General features: G+C 35.6%; 1 protein-coding gene across 1 annotated transcript in view; it reads right to left on the reverse strand.

The window, feature by feature from the left end:
• LOC140168256 (uncharacterized) overlaps window positions 1–15,234 on the reverse strand; it is a 54,640-nt gene that overhangs the window by 26,328 nt on the left and 13,078 nt on the right. The window contains exons 3-4 of the mRNA XM_072191590.1: window positions 8,500–8,598; window positions 2,453–2,549 (exon numbers count right to left, since the gene is read on the reverse strand). The gene's annotated coding sequence lies outside the window, so the exon portion shown is untranslated. The remainder of the gene's footprint in view (window positions 1–2,452; window positions 2,550–8,499; window positions 8,599–15,234) is intronic.

Below are 15,234 nucleotides of genomic sequence, written 5' to 3' on the forward strand. Positions count from 1 at the left end.
ACGTTCATACCCCTTCCCGTAATGGGAAGGGACAAGTAGGGATCTTCTGTACAAAAAGTTGTCCAACTGTTCCATCAAATAATCACTTAATAGGTGCATATATTTAATTTATAATAGCTCATATTTACATGTACCATTCCATCTGTAAGTAGTGTTAATGGCCAGAGGCGTAGTGTGGGTCATCCGATTGGGGAGCACCGACCATGATTAAGGGGCACAGAGGCTGATTGGGGGGCACAACCCGTTATTTGACTATTTTCCTATGGGATTTTTAAAATTTTGCAATCGATTGGGGGTGGCACGTGCCCTCATGCCCCTATGACGCTACACTACTTAAAGCTATATTATAACATTTGCTGAGGAGGACGCCTCACTGAATTTTTTAATTCATTTTTACACGATTAAATTGTACTTTATTAAACCAATATAGCCTGCAAAAATCAAGACTCTAGGTGCTGTAGTTTTGTCAAAATCCGAGATTTTGAATAAAGCGCCGGAACCGGCGCTTTATTATTACGATGGAATTATTAGTCGAATGCATACACGATGTTAATAACACACAGTACGTACACGGCGTGCAGGACGGTGATATACACAACAAAAGGTCGTACTATAACATGACCGAAGGAGTGGTACGTATTGGCGACATGTGCGCTGGTAGTAAATTCCAATTTTATTTGCTTTGCCGTAGTTGTTGGCTCAAAAATAAAGGGATATATCTGACAGTAAAAGCTAACATTTTATGGCAAAGAAATGCTAATCTATTTTGTTTGAAAATGTTATAATATGGCTTTAATGGCAGTCTATGTTAACCAATGTTTTTTCAAACTTGACATTGACAAAGGAATATCATCCATGAACATGAACTTTCAAAAAGCAAGTATTGAACTGAAAATGCACCCCTTCACAAGTATACATGTACATGTACATTGGACATGTATGGCAACTTATTTAATTTCTATCCGAAGCAAGCATTGGCATTATCTTACTCCCAAAGGAAGTAAATTATAAACTTTCTTGACTCTATACTCTGCATTATATACAACTAGCAAAGCACTTAAACTCAAAAATGTCAAAAAGTTCACCTGATTTTGTAAAACTTTTTACTCAAAAGACCCTACATTTAGCAAGGTACATGTACCCGGTACCCCTTTGGCTTGTTTGGGATACCCTTTTCACATTACGTATGTACAGTGCTTTGATCTTGAGAATGATCCTCTTGCGTAATTTTTTGTTCACAGATTTTCAATGTGTCTACCTGTTCAGTATAAATTCCTCCTGTTTAGTAAACGCTCCCATTTGCTCATTGGTCAGACAATAATACAATGGGTTGTTGGGTAGCTTTGGGTATTATACTACTTTTGTACAGTGTGAGTTGTTGCAATAGAATAGGATATATATCACATGAACCTAATTACGATCATTTCATTTGATGGAACATTGGGGCAAAACTCGGGCCCTTTTAAGTAAAGTAATTACTACTATAAAATATGTAGCTGAGAATGCACACACTGGATCCAACTGGGTCTATCAATTCTGATATGCCTTTTAAGATGAGTTCTAAAACATTTCTCACAATACTCACACTGAAAGGATTTCTTTTTGGTATGGGTTCTGACACAAGGTAATTTATGTCAGTAAAACATTTCTGACAGTACTTACACTGACAGGGTGTATTTTCATTCCATCAGTTATTAAATCAATACCATATTACCCTGTAGTTATTGAACTGTCTATGCAGCTCACCACTTTTTGACAAGATTTTCTGACAACACACACATTTGTGACCATCCACCACAACTGAGCCCGGATGTCTCCAGTGCCACTATTGAGATATGCTCCATTGAACTTAACAATAAACAATAGGAAACAAAGGATTTATTGACTGTTTTATTGATTTTCACTACTTAAATGTCAAGTACTATAGACATGATATACATCATTTTAAAGCTAATTTCAAGCAGAATATTTTGGTTGAATATCTCAAAAAATGATGATTGGCGACTTCAGGGCTCAGTTGTGCTGGATGGTCACATTTGCATCTATGTGATCGTACATATTTAAAGTTTGTTCGGTTATCATAAGGTGGAAAAAATAAGACTCATAATACTGTGTATTGATATAGAATGGCGTGCACGCAGTTGGAGCAATGCTTACGCTAGTTATGCGTTGCATAATTCCTGACCGGCGCACACTTATGTAAATTTTCGCGAGTGTGAGTTGGGACTGTCTTGATGTGCGCAGTAACAAAAGGCAATTAATTTCCGCCTTATATAAGCCGAACAAACTTTAATATGATGTCTGCTCATGTGGGTTTTCAAATTTGCCAAAGACGAATGATTGACGAAACACTAGTAAATGGTTTCAAGCATTTCTTTTTACAACATGTATTTAGTGAACCCAACAATATTCAAAGGCGAAAATCAAGTTAGTGTGTTTAAATAAAACTCACCATAGAAGTCAACTCTAGCATACATGTCCTGGAGTGCAGCAGCAAGCAATACAAGACCACAGTCCTCCCTGTCTACTGTCTCAGTGAATCAATATATCTGAAATGTTAAAACATTAATAAATGTTTAGTATATCTTTTCCAATCGCATATTGATTTTACACCTTAATGGGCAGGACAACCAGTGATTTCTGTACAAAAAAAGAAGAGCCTGATCATTCCACAGGGTCAAAAGTGTGTCCATAAGAAGATGCCCCTGTGCACAATGGAGTGCAAACTAAATCTCAAAAGGGCTGATTTTACTTAATAATATTCTACCCAGAGTTAGGGCTGTCTACCCCTATGGCTAGAGCAATCTACATTTTGGAAAACTATTAAAAAGTATCAAGTCAACCACACCTATACTAATTGAATAATTGGCTGGGGAATAATTTATGGCAATGGTAATGACGTCATGGGCCAAAATAGTCTCATAGTCAATGGCACAGTTCCTTAACCTCTATTCAATGATAACAGCCGAGATATATGATAACTGCCAATAATAAATTAATGGCAGATTACAAGGATTACTTCTGAGATTTGATCATAACTGCCAAGACATGGATTGATGGCAGATTACAAGGATTACTTCTGAGATTTGATCATAACTACCAATACATGGATTAATGACAGATTACAAGGATTACTTCTGAGATTTGATCATAACTGCCAAGACATGGATTGATGACAGATTACAAGGATTACTTCTGAGATTTGATCAGAACTGCCAATACATATATTTATTGATGGCAGATTACAAGGATTACTTCTGAGATTTGATCATAACTGCCAATACATATGACAGATTACAAGGATTACCTGAGATTTGATCATAACTGGCAATATATGGATTGATGACAGATTACAAGGATTACTTCTGAGATTTGATCATAACTGCCAATACATGTATTGATGACATTACAAGAATCACTTCCAAGATTTGATCGTAAATGCCAATACATGTATTGATGACAGATTACAAAGATTACTTCTGAGATTTGATTATAACTGCCGATACATTTATTGATGGCAGATAACAAGGATCACTTCTGAGGTTTGATTAAAACTGCCAATACATGAATTGATGACAGATTACAAGGATTACTTTTGAGATTTGATTATAACTGCCAATACATGGGTTGATGGCAGATTACAAGGATTACTTCTGAGATTTGATCATAACTGCCAATACATGTATTGATGATACAAGGATTACTTCTGAGATTTGATCATAACTGTCAATACATGGATTGATGACAAATTACAAGGATTACTTCTGAGATTTGATCCAAACTCTAAATACATGTATTGATGACAGATTACAAGGATTACTTCTGAGATTTGATCCGAACTCCTAATACATGGATTGATGACAGATTACAAGGATTACTTCTGAGATTTGATTGTAACTGCCAATACATGGTCGATTGCAGATTACACGGATTACTCCTGAGATTTGATCATAACTGCCAATACATGGATTGATGACAGATTATAAGGATTACTTCTGAGATTTGATTTTAACTGCCAATACATGTATTGATGGCAGATTACAAGGATTACTTCTGAGATTTGATCATAACTGCCAATACATGGTCGATTGCAGATTACACGGATTACTCCTGAGATTTGATCATAACTGCCAATACATGGATTGATGACAGATTACAAGGATTACTTCTGAGATTTGATTTTAACTGCCAATACATGTATTGATGGCAGATTACATGGATTACTCCTGAGATTTGATCATAATTGCCAATAACATATGGATTGCTGATAGATTACAAGGATTACTTCTGAGACTTGATCGAAACTGCCAATACATGTATTGATGACCGATTACAAGGATTACTTCACTTGGGGTTTGTCTACAATGACAAGCAGCTGGCTTAGGTAGGCAGTCTATCTGAGATGGCTCTTTAATTGAGTACAGGAGTGTACGAAAACTTACTTGAAATAATTAGCCATTCAAATTCACATTTCAAGTTTGAACTTTTATTTCAACAAATGAATTTATACTGCAGCTTTTTTCTTTCTACAATTTCAATCGTATTTAAATTTATCAGTGACAAGGTTGTCTCTGAATTTGACAAATGCTAATTGATGCAATAACATTAAAATATCAATTAGCACCTGTCAAATTCAGAGATAACCTTGTCATTGATTAATTTGATAACCAGACAGGTTTGGATCACCCCATGGTAAAGCTTCCTATTTAACATACTAAACATCAAAGCCTGACTTTGACTTTGAGGAGAAATTTGATGAGTATTTGTCACCTAGATTTGCTAGTTTCTCTTGTTCAAACTCCAGGGACTGCCTTTTGAAGAGAGCAGTGCTGGTCACCTTAAATCTGATAGAGGAGAGTGATTTTTAGCTCTCCTTAGTTGACCATTCTCTCCTTACATTCTATTGGAAATGCTCTAAACAGCTCTCCTTGAAGACTCCAGAAGAACTATTCAATGCTCTCCTGCAAAGACAGTCCCTTTCAAATGTCCTTTCATTTGCAGTTTTTGTGCATCCAAATCCATCTTTAGTTTTTCAAGTTCCAATTTTGTTAGTTTTCTTTTTCTTCAAGTGCCATCTTTTCTTGGTGTGCATTTTCTTCAAGCAACATCTTTTTTTGGCTTAACTTTTCTTCCATATCTAGTTTTTGCATATCTAACGGCATTTTCATTTTTTCCATTTCCAACTGAACTTCTATTTCTTTCAATTTAACTCCATCCCCACCAATTTCAAGTTGAACCTCAAGTTTCACTTCCAACACGGATTCATCAAAAATGTTTTCCCCGACCAAAACATCAATCAAGCCATTTTTGATTATTTGCTTTCTTGTAACTTGTTTTACTTTGAAGTCATATTTGGCAAATGCTAACAAATCAAGCTTCTCTAACTCATCAAACTTCCTCTAAGTTATAGTTTTAAGAAACTCTTCTGCATTCAACACCATGTACGTTTACTTTGAGACTAGGTAAATTAATATCAACTTTTCCTTTCACAGCGTAATCCTGGACAAAGCCCGTAATGAATCAAGCCTAAAACAACCTGTTACCCAAATTCACACGAATGCATAATACACTGTTTGTTAACGAAATCCAAGTCTTTAATTAAGAGTAAAATTATACACTTGCATTTATATATCCTTTGCATATAAAATCCTTGCCAGGAAACAGACTTCTTTCTCGACTAATCTACTTTATTGACAGATGTGTTGTTTTATAAACCATACTCCAGCAAATCGACAGAAGAATTTTAATCACTTGGGAAGGAGGAGCACCTTCATGTACTCAAAATCTTCTTCATTGCTATATTAAATAGCACATTATTGGCCATACAAACTGGGTTAAATGTACCTCTTTTTGAAGAACGACGACCAACATAATAGAGCCTACAAACTCTCTTCATATTCTGTAAAGAGCAAACTAAATTGCTTTTTCCTTTCTTAGTCACAAAAACCCACAATCTGTTAATAGACCATTACTTCTTTCATAACATTTGATGTTAATTTGGTAATTCCCTCAATTAATTATAAACATTAACCTTTCATATAATATTCAATTTCTGTGGGTTTTCCCAATATGTGACCGTACACAGCGAATGAATCGTAAATTCCTCCCACGGTCAATTTTATTTTGTGTTCAGAAAATATACATCATAAGCTTTATAATGGTATATCATTTGACTTCAACAATATCCAGAAGCGGGGTTATGGTGTTTTTAAACGTTGTTCCTTCAACAAAATGGTAGCTTCTTTTGTTTCTACATGTGTCTCTTTTTCCACATTGCTGGCAATAAATATCAAACAGTCATAATTAGCGGTCATTTCAAATCATCCTCAAGTCTACGAGGTTTAAGAAAGTTCTCTCATTGTTAATTGTTGGTTATACATACCTATACAAAATACTTTGCCTGGTAACCCATCACTTGAACAGGATTTAGCCAAAACAAAGACCAGCGGTATTAAAAAAATTCTATAGCCATCTAAGGTAGAAGCTCATTATCCACTTCAACAATATGATTATTGATTGGTGTTCTACTATACAAATGAGATAGATTTCGCGCCAGCTAAAGTAACTGATGAATACGACCTTCATACATATTTTACACAGTAACTCAGAATACAATTTAGGGAATTTACAGCTCATTCGTGCTTTACGGTCATATATAATATCTATTTTACACTCTTGAGGATTTTCATATTGGTGCAATACAATGAATATTCACAATGAACATTCTAGAGCACAGGATACCCAACAATCCAAAATTAGATAGGATTCGAATTTGTTTTTGATCAAATTGATGCATGAGAAGGGATTCCCAAAAATGTCGCAACTCTCATGAAATAACTTAAGTATGAGTCCTGATATGGTTTACAAGGCCATTTTTTCTAGCAAAACATTTCTGACAGTATTCACACTGAAAGGATTTCTCTTTAGCATGAGTTCTGATATGCCTTTTGAGATTTTTAGTTCTGACCAAAACATTTCTGACAGTACACACACTGATAGGGGTTTCTCTCTAGTGCGAGTTCTGATGTGAAGCACGAGATGATTTCTACATTTTTGACAGTACTCGCATTAATAGGGTTTTTCTTTGGTATGAGTTCTGATATGCCTTTTGAGAACACCGTTCTGACTAAAACATTTCTGACAGTACTCACACTGAAAGGGTTTCTCTTTGGTATGGGTTCTGATATGGGTCACAAGGACATTTTTTCTAGAAAAACATTTCTGACAGCATTCGCACTGAAAGGGTTTCTCTTCAGTATGAGTTCTGATATGCCTTGTAAGATCAGAGTTCTGACCAAAACATTTCTGACAGTACTCACATTGAAAGGGTTTCTCTTTAGTGTGAGTTCTGATGTGAAGCACGAGATGATTTCTATCAGCAAAACATTTTTGACAGTACTCGCATTTATAGGGTTTTTCTTTGGTATGAGTTCTGATATGCCTTTTGAGATCAGAGTTCTGACGAAAACATTTCTGACAGTATTCACACTGAAAGGGTTTCTCTTTGGTATGAGTCCTGATATGGTTTACAAGGACATTTTTTCTAGCAAAACATTTCTGACAATACTCACACTGAAAGGATTTCTCTTTAATATGAGTTCTGATATGCTTTTTGAGATTTAAGTTCTGACCAAAACATTTCTGACAGTACTCACACTGAAAGGGTTTCTCTTTAGTGTGAGTTCCGATGTGAAGCATGAGATTCTTTTTATCAGCAAAACATTTTTGACAGTACTCGCATTTATAGGGTTTTTCTTTGGTATGACTTCTGATATGCCTTTTGAGATCACCGTTCTGACTAAAACATTTCTGACAGTATTCACACTGAAAGGGTTTCTCTTTGGTATGAGTTCTGATATGGTTCACAAGGACATTTTGTCTAGAAAAACATTTCTGACAGTATTCACATTGAAAGGGTTTCTCTCCAGTGTGAGTTCTGATGTGGTGCACAAGGTAACTTCTGTTAGAAAAACATTTCTGACAGTACTCGCACTGAAAGGGTTTCTCTTTGGTATGAGTTTTGATATGCCTTGTAAGATTAGAGTTCTGACAAAAACATTTCTGACAGTACTCACACTGAAAGGGTTTCTCTTCAGTGTGAGTTCTGGTGTGGTACACAAGGTAACTGCTGTTAGCAAAATGTTTCTGACAGTACTCGCACTTGTAAGGTTTTTCTTTGGTATGAGTTCTGATATGCCTTGTTAGATGAGAGTTATAACTAAAACATTCCTGACAGTACTCACACTGAAAGGGTTTCTCTTTGGTATAAGTTGTGATATGCCTTTTTAGATGAGAGTTATGAGTTCGTATATATTTGATAAGATGTCTGTTCATGTGGGTTTTCAAATTTGCCAAAGATGAATGATTCAGTGTGCAATATGCACAAGTAAATGGTATCAAACGTTTCATTACCAATACCTATTTATATAGTGGTGAACTGTACATAAACCTAACAATATTCAAAGATGTAGATCAAGTGACTGTGCACCTCAAACCCACCATGAATGTCAACTCTAGCATAGATGCCTTGAAGTAAAGCAGCAAGCAATACAAGATTGTGCAGTCATCACTGGCTTCTGTCTCAGTGGATCAATGTATCTGAAATGTTAAAACAACATTAAAAATATTTAGTGTATCTTGTCAAACCACATATTGATTTTACACCCTAATTGGAAGGGACAGCCAGAGATTTCATGTAGAAAATATGTTGTCTAACTGTTCTCCGTTAGGTGCATTTGATATTACAAATAGCTCATATTTATATATTCCAGCTTAAGGCCAAAAGAAACAAGTTTGCTTCCTGTAGCGCACGCATTGCTTTTTTGATGGCTTATTTTGCTCATTTTTTTTTCACTTTTCAAAAAATAAAATAAAAAACAGAAAAATCGCAAAAAATAATATCAAATACTATTGGAATAAACATTTACACATCACACAACAAAAAAGCGTAGTGAAAAACTACTGGAGAAGACATCACATATTTTTTTGATACTTTTTCAATCTGCAGGTTGAAAGGGGATCATAAATATTCTTGAATATCGTCACTGGGCGGGAAAAACCTCATATGTATATTTTGCCCTTGAACATGGATGAAGCAAACCATTCAATATAAAGTCTACACCCTCAAGTCTATATCCATTTTAAAGGGCCAAAAGTAAATATGAGGTGTTTCCTGCATGTACTTTTGGCTTTTGAACATGGATGAAGCAGCCTCTTCAATATGAAGTCTACACCTACAAGGCTTTATCCATGTTCAAGGGCCAAAAGTACATGAGGTTTTTCCCACCCAGTGACGATATGATTTTGTGTGTGTCGGGGAGACCATGGAAATACTTGTACTTCCATTTAGAGACCCACTGTAAATTCCCATTCCAATTCGCAGCAAAAAAGGTATTTTTGTCATTTGAAGACATGGATTAAAAATGATTATTTAGCAAGGTATCATTTTTCTCAAAGTGCTTCAGTCTTGAAAATGACCCTTTTTACATACATGTAATCTTTGTTCACAAATGTTACCCACTGCCTAATGACCATTGGCCCTTGGCTTGGCGTGGGTAGTTACTACATTCTATAAGTACAGTGTGAGTTGTGAGTTCATTTGATGGGGTAGTTAGGCAAACTGATAGGCCTTTTAAATTTTACACTTAAAAAATAAGTAACTGAGACATTGGATCCGCATTATGAGCCTACATTAGAAATGGATATAATTTTATGCCAATCTAATTTCAGTAAAAGGCCTAATCATTCAACAGGGTCAAAAGTGTGTTCATATGGTGTCCCTGTGTCAAAAGTGTGTCCAAAAGAAGGTGGAGTGCAAACAAGATCTCAAAAGGGCTGGTTTTATAACAAAATTCTTCCCTGAGCTAGAGCAGTCTACCCATTCTCCTATGGCTGGTGCCATCTACATCTCTTGAAAAACCATTGAAAAGTATCAGGTCCACTACACCAATCCTAATTGAATAATTGGCTGGGAATTAATTTTATGGCATTGGTAAGGACACCATGAGCCAAAATAGTCTCATAGTCAATAACACAGTTCATACACCTCTATCCAATGATAACAGCCGAGATATAATTATATAATTACTGCCTATAATGGATTAATGGCAGATTATATGGATTTCTTCTGAGATTCGATCATAACTGCCAATACATGTATTAATGACAGATTACGAGGATTACTTCTGAGATTCGATTATAACTGCTAATACATGGATTGATGGCAGATTACAAGGATTACTTCTGAGATTTGATCGTAACTGCCAATACATGTATTGACTATTGATGTCAGATTACAAGGATTACTTCTGAGATTTGATCATAACTGCTAATACATGGATTGATGGCAGATTACAAGGATTACTTCTGAGATTTGATCGTAACTGCCAATACATGTATTGACTATTGATGTCAGATTACAAGGATTACTTCTGAGATTCGATCATAACTGCTAATACATGGATTGATGGCAGATTACAAGGATTACTTCTGAGATTTGATCGTAACTGCCAATACATGTATTGACTATTGATGTCAGATTACAAGGATTACTTCTGAGATTCGATCATAACTGCTAATACATGGATTGATGGCAGATTACAAGGATTACTTCTGAGATTTGATCGTAACTGCCAATACATGTATTGACTATTGCTGGCAGATTACAAGGATTACTTCTGAGATTTGATTATAACTGCCAATACATGGATTGATGGCAGATTACAAGGATTACTTCTGAGATTCGATCATAACTGCTAATACATGGATTGATGGCAGATTACAAGGATTACTTCTGAGATTTGATCGTAACTGCCAATACATGTATTGACTATTGATGGCAGATTACAAGGATTACTTCTGAGATTTGATCATAACTGCTAATACATGGATTGATGGCAGATTACAAGGATTACTTCTAAGATTTGATCGTAACTGCCAATACATGTATTGACTATTGCTGGCAGATTACAAGGATTACTTCTGAGATTTGATCGTAACTGCCCATGTGTGGATTGATGGCAGATTACAAGGATTACTTCGGAGATTTGATCGTAACTGCCAATACATGTATTGACTATTGATGGCAGATTACAAGGATTACTTGTGAGATTTGATTATAACTGCCAATACATGGATTGATGGCAGATTACAAGGATTACTTCTGAGATTCGATCATAACTGCTAATACATGGATTGATGCCAGATTACAAGGATTACTTCTGAGATTTGATCGTAACTGCCAATACATGTATTGACTATTGATGGCAGATTACAAGGATTACTTCTGAGATTTGATTATAACTGCCAATACATGGATTGATGGCAGATTACAAGGATTACTTCTGAGATTTGATCATAACTGCCAATACATGGATTGATGGCAGATTACAAGGATTACTTCTGAGATTTTATTATAACTGCCAATACATGGATCGATGGCAGATTACAAGGATTACTTCTGAGATTTGATTATAACTGCCAATACATGGATTGATGACAGATTACAAGGATTACTTCTGAGATTTGATTATAACTGCCAATACATGGATTGATCACAGATTACAAGGATTACTTCTGAGATTTGATCATAACTTCCAATACATGTATTAATGACAGATTACAAGGATTAGTTCACATGGGGTTTGCGTACAATGAAAAACTGCTGGCTTAGGAGGACCTGAGATAGATGGCTCTTTAATTGGGTACAGGTGTGTATAGAAACTCACTTCAAATAATTAGCCATTCAAATTTCAATTTTAAGTTTGAACTTTTATTGCAACAAATGAAATTAAACTACAGCGTCTTTCCTCAATTTCAAGTGCAAACAGTAAAATACCTTATCTAATGTGTTGGTAAGGCGACATTACAATTAAATGTGAATGTACACACAAAGATCAATCAGATTTATTTACATAATAATTGTTGCTGGCAGATCATACATTGTAGTGCTGAGATTACATACAAATGTATGTGTGTATGTGCAAAGGTCAATTGGGTAAACTATCAACAATGATAACAGGCAATCAGTAATGAATTTAGTATATGGTCAATTCCATGCCAAAAGTACGGAGCCTCATGGGTGACATGTAACAAATATTTTTTTTGAAAATTATCCCGAGATAATCAGGTTATCTCGGGATAATTATCCCGAGATAATCATGTTATCCCGGGATAGTCAGGTTATCTCGGGATAATTATCCCGGGATAATCAGGTTATCTCGGGATAATTATCCCGAGATAATCATGTTATCCGGGATAATCAGGTTATCCGGGATAATTATCCCGAGATAATCAGGTTATCCCGGGATAATCAGGTTATCCCGGGATAATTATCCCGAGATAATCAGGTTATCTCGGGATAATCATATTATCCCGGGATAATTATCCCGAGATAATCAGGTTATCTCGGGATAATCATATTATCCCGGGATAATTATCCCGAGATAATCAGGTTATCCCGGGATAACATGTTTATCTCGGGATAATTGTACATGTGCTATCTCTTTAACATGTACAATTATCCCGGGATAACATGTTTATCTCGGGATAATTGTACATGTCACAATCTCTTTAACACAGCAATGTTACGCAAATAGCGTCAATTATGTAATAGACGTCCGTACAGGATGTACGGCGATGGAGTGTACATCTGGGTAAGAGACTGTATAACCCCTTCGTACATATTGTGTACAATTGTATACATGAACTTCTATTGCCACTGGCTACGTGGTGCGCAACCATCCAGGAAATGACATTTCGGACGTAAACATTGCCGAAGTTGAATGACAATAGTCACAAAATACAGCCTTTTATTTTCATCAGAAGTACAGTCGGATAAAACCAATAACATATTCATGAAAAGTGAAAACAAAATTATATATGTGCCGAATGATTTGGCTTGATTGGGTTAAATAAAGATAAAATCGACAGTTTTCCTCACACGAATCACGCCGAAAAATATTACAAAATTTCGCTCCAAATTTCAGCGTGAAATTGCCCACCAAACTGGTCGATTCTGGCCTCCATTTTTGATTTTGAAACCTTAAAATTAAAAATCAGCTTTAATAAGGGTTTTTATTTCAACCATAACTTGAAACGCAGGACTGGACAATTATAAGTAAAGTTACGAAGCAAAATGGACTGCAGGGTCATTTCAGATCACAGCACCCGAGTTTAACGCGAGAGTAGTCGAGCGAGCATGCACACATGATACATCGTACGGGGACCGGCCGGGTAGTTGCCCTCGCGGGCTGCCGGCTAGAGTGCCGTTACACTTCTTACTTTTGCTTTTTACACCTTTGCATCAGGCACATTTTTTACACCAAGACTTAAAAACTTGGCTAAATTTTGGTTCCGAATTCCCTGCATTGATTCGAACACGATTTGAACAAGTACGCTTAGGCCTATTCACAAGTTTGATCACAGCCATAGTGTATGATCTTAGGCCTATAGGCCTAATATAAACTGGGTTATTTTTTGTTATAGGCCTATTTGTAATACATAGGCATAAATGAAATCAGCCACATTTATTGTGTCTGTAGGTCATGTTGTAGGCCAACCAGAGCAATTTAAACAGCCAAAATAGCCAGTGGGTTTTTTTCCACTTTACCTCGTTATCAGCTTAAGGAATAAAACCCTTCCCTATTGGGCCTAATAGCAGATTAATATCACTAGGCCCTATCTTCAGTAGAAAGCAGTTTAATATATCTTCAGTAGATAGCAGATCAATATAGCTATCTTCTGTAGATAGCAGATCAATATAGGCCTAGGCCTATACCGTAGCTATCTTCAGTAGGCCTAGAAATAGCAGATCAATAATTATCGTCAGTAGATAGCAGATCGACATAGGCCTAGCTATCTTCAGTAGATAGCAGATTATTATAGCTATTTTTAGTAATTAGCCGGTTAATATGCAGTTATCTTCAGTAGATAGCAGATCAATATAGCTATCTCCAGTAGATAGCAGATCAATATAGCTATCCTCTTTAGATAGCAGATCAATATAGCTATTTTCAGTAGATAGCAGATCAATATAGGCCTAGGTGACTAACTATCGTCAGTAGATAGCAGATCAATATAGCTATCTTCAGTAGATAGCAGATCAATTTAGCTATCTCCAGTACATAGCAGAAAAATATAACTATCTTCAATAGACAGTAGATCAATACCGCTATATCCAGTAGATAGCAGATCAATATAGCTATCTCCAGTAGATAGCACATCAATGTATCTAGGCCTATCTTCCGTGGATAGCATATCAATATACCTTGGTAGCTACCTTTAAATCAATATAGCCATCTTCAGTAGATAACAGATCAATATAGCTATCTTCGGCAGATAGCAGATCCATACAACTATCTTCAGTAGATAGCAGATCAATATAGCTATCTCCGGTAGATAACAGATCAATATAGCTATCTTCGGTAGATAGCAGATCAATACAAAAATCTTAAGTAGATAGCAGATCAATATAACTATCACCAGTAGATAGATCAATATACCGGTAGCTATCTTCAGATCAATATATCTATCTTCAGTATCAGTAGATAGCAGATTAAAATAGCTATCTTTAGTAGAAAGCATATCAATATAGCTATCTTCAGTTGATATCAGATTAATATAGCTATCTTTAGTAGATAGCAGATCAATATATACTTATCTTCAGTAGTTAGCAGATCAATATAACTATCTATTTTCAGTAGATATCAGATTAATAGAGCTATCTTCAGTTGATAGTAGGTTGATATCTATCAACCGAAGATAGCTATATTGATATGCTTTCTACTGAAGATAGCCATATTAATCTGCTATCTACTGATACTGAAGATATATATATATATATATTGATCTGAAGATAGCTATATTGATCTATCTACTGGTGATAGTTATATTGATCTGCTATCTACTGAAGATTTTTGTATTGATCTGTTATCTACTGAAAATAGCTATATTGATCTGCTATCTACTGAAGATAGCTATATTGATCTGCTATTTACTGAAGACAGATATATTCATATGCAATCTACTGGAGATAGCTACATTGATCTGCTATCTACTGAAGATTGCTATATTAATCGGCTATCTACTGAAAATAGCTATATTGATCTACTATCTACTGAAGATAGCTATATTGATCTGCTATCTACAGAAGATAGATGTACATTGACCTGCTTTCTACTGAAGATAGCGATAGTAATCTGCTATCTACTGAAAATAGCTATATTGATCTGCTAT

Source organism: Amphiura filiformis, chromosome 13, assembly GCF_039555335.1.
Source record: "Amphiura filiformis chromosome 13, Afil_fr2py, whole genome shotgun sequence".
Lineage (NCBI taxonomy): Eukaryota > Metazoa > Echinodermata > Ophiuroidea > Amphilepidida > Amphiuridae > Amphiura > Amphiura filiformis.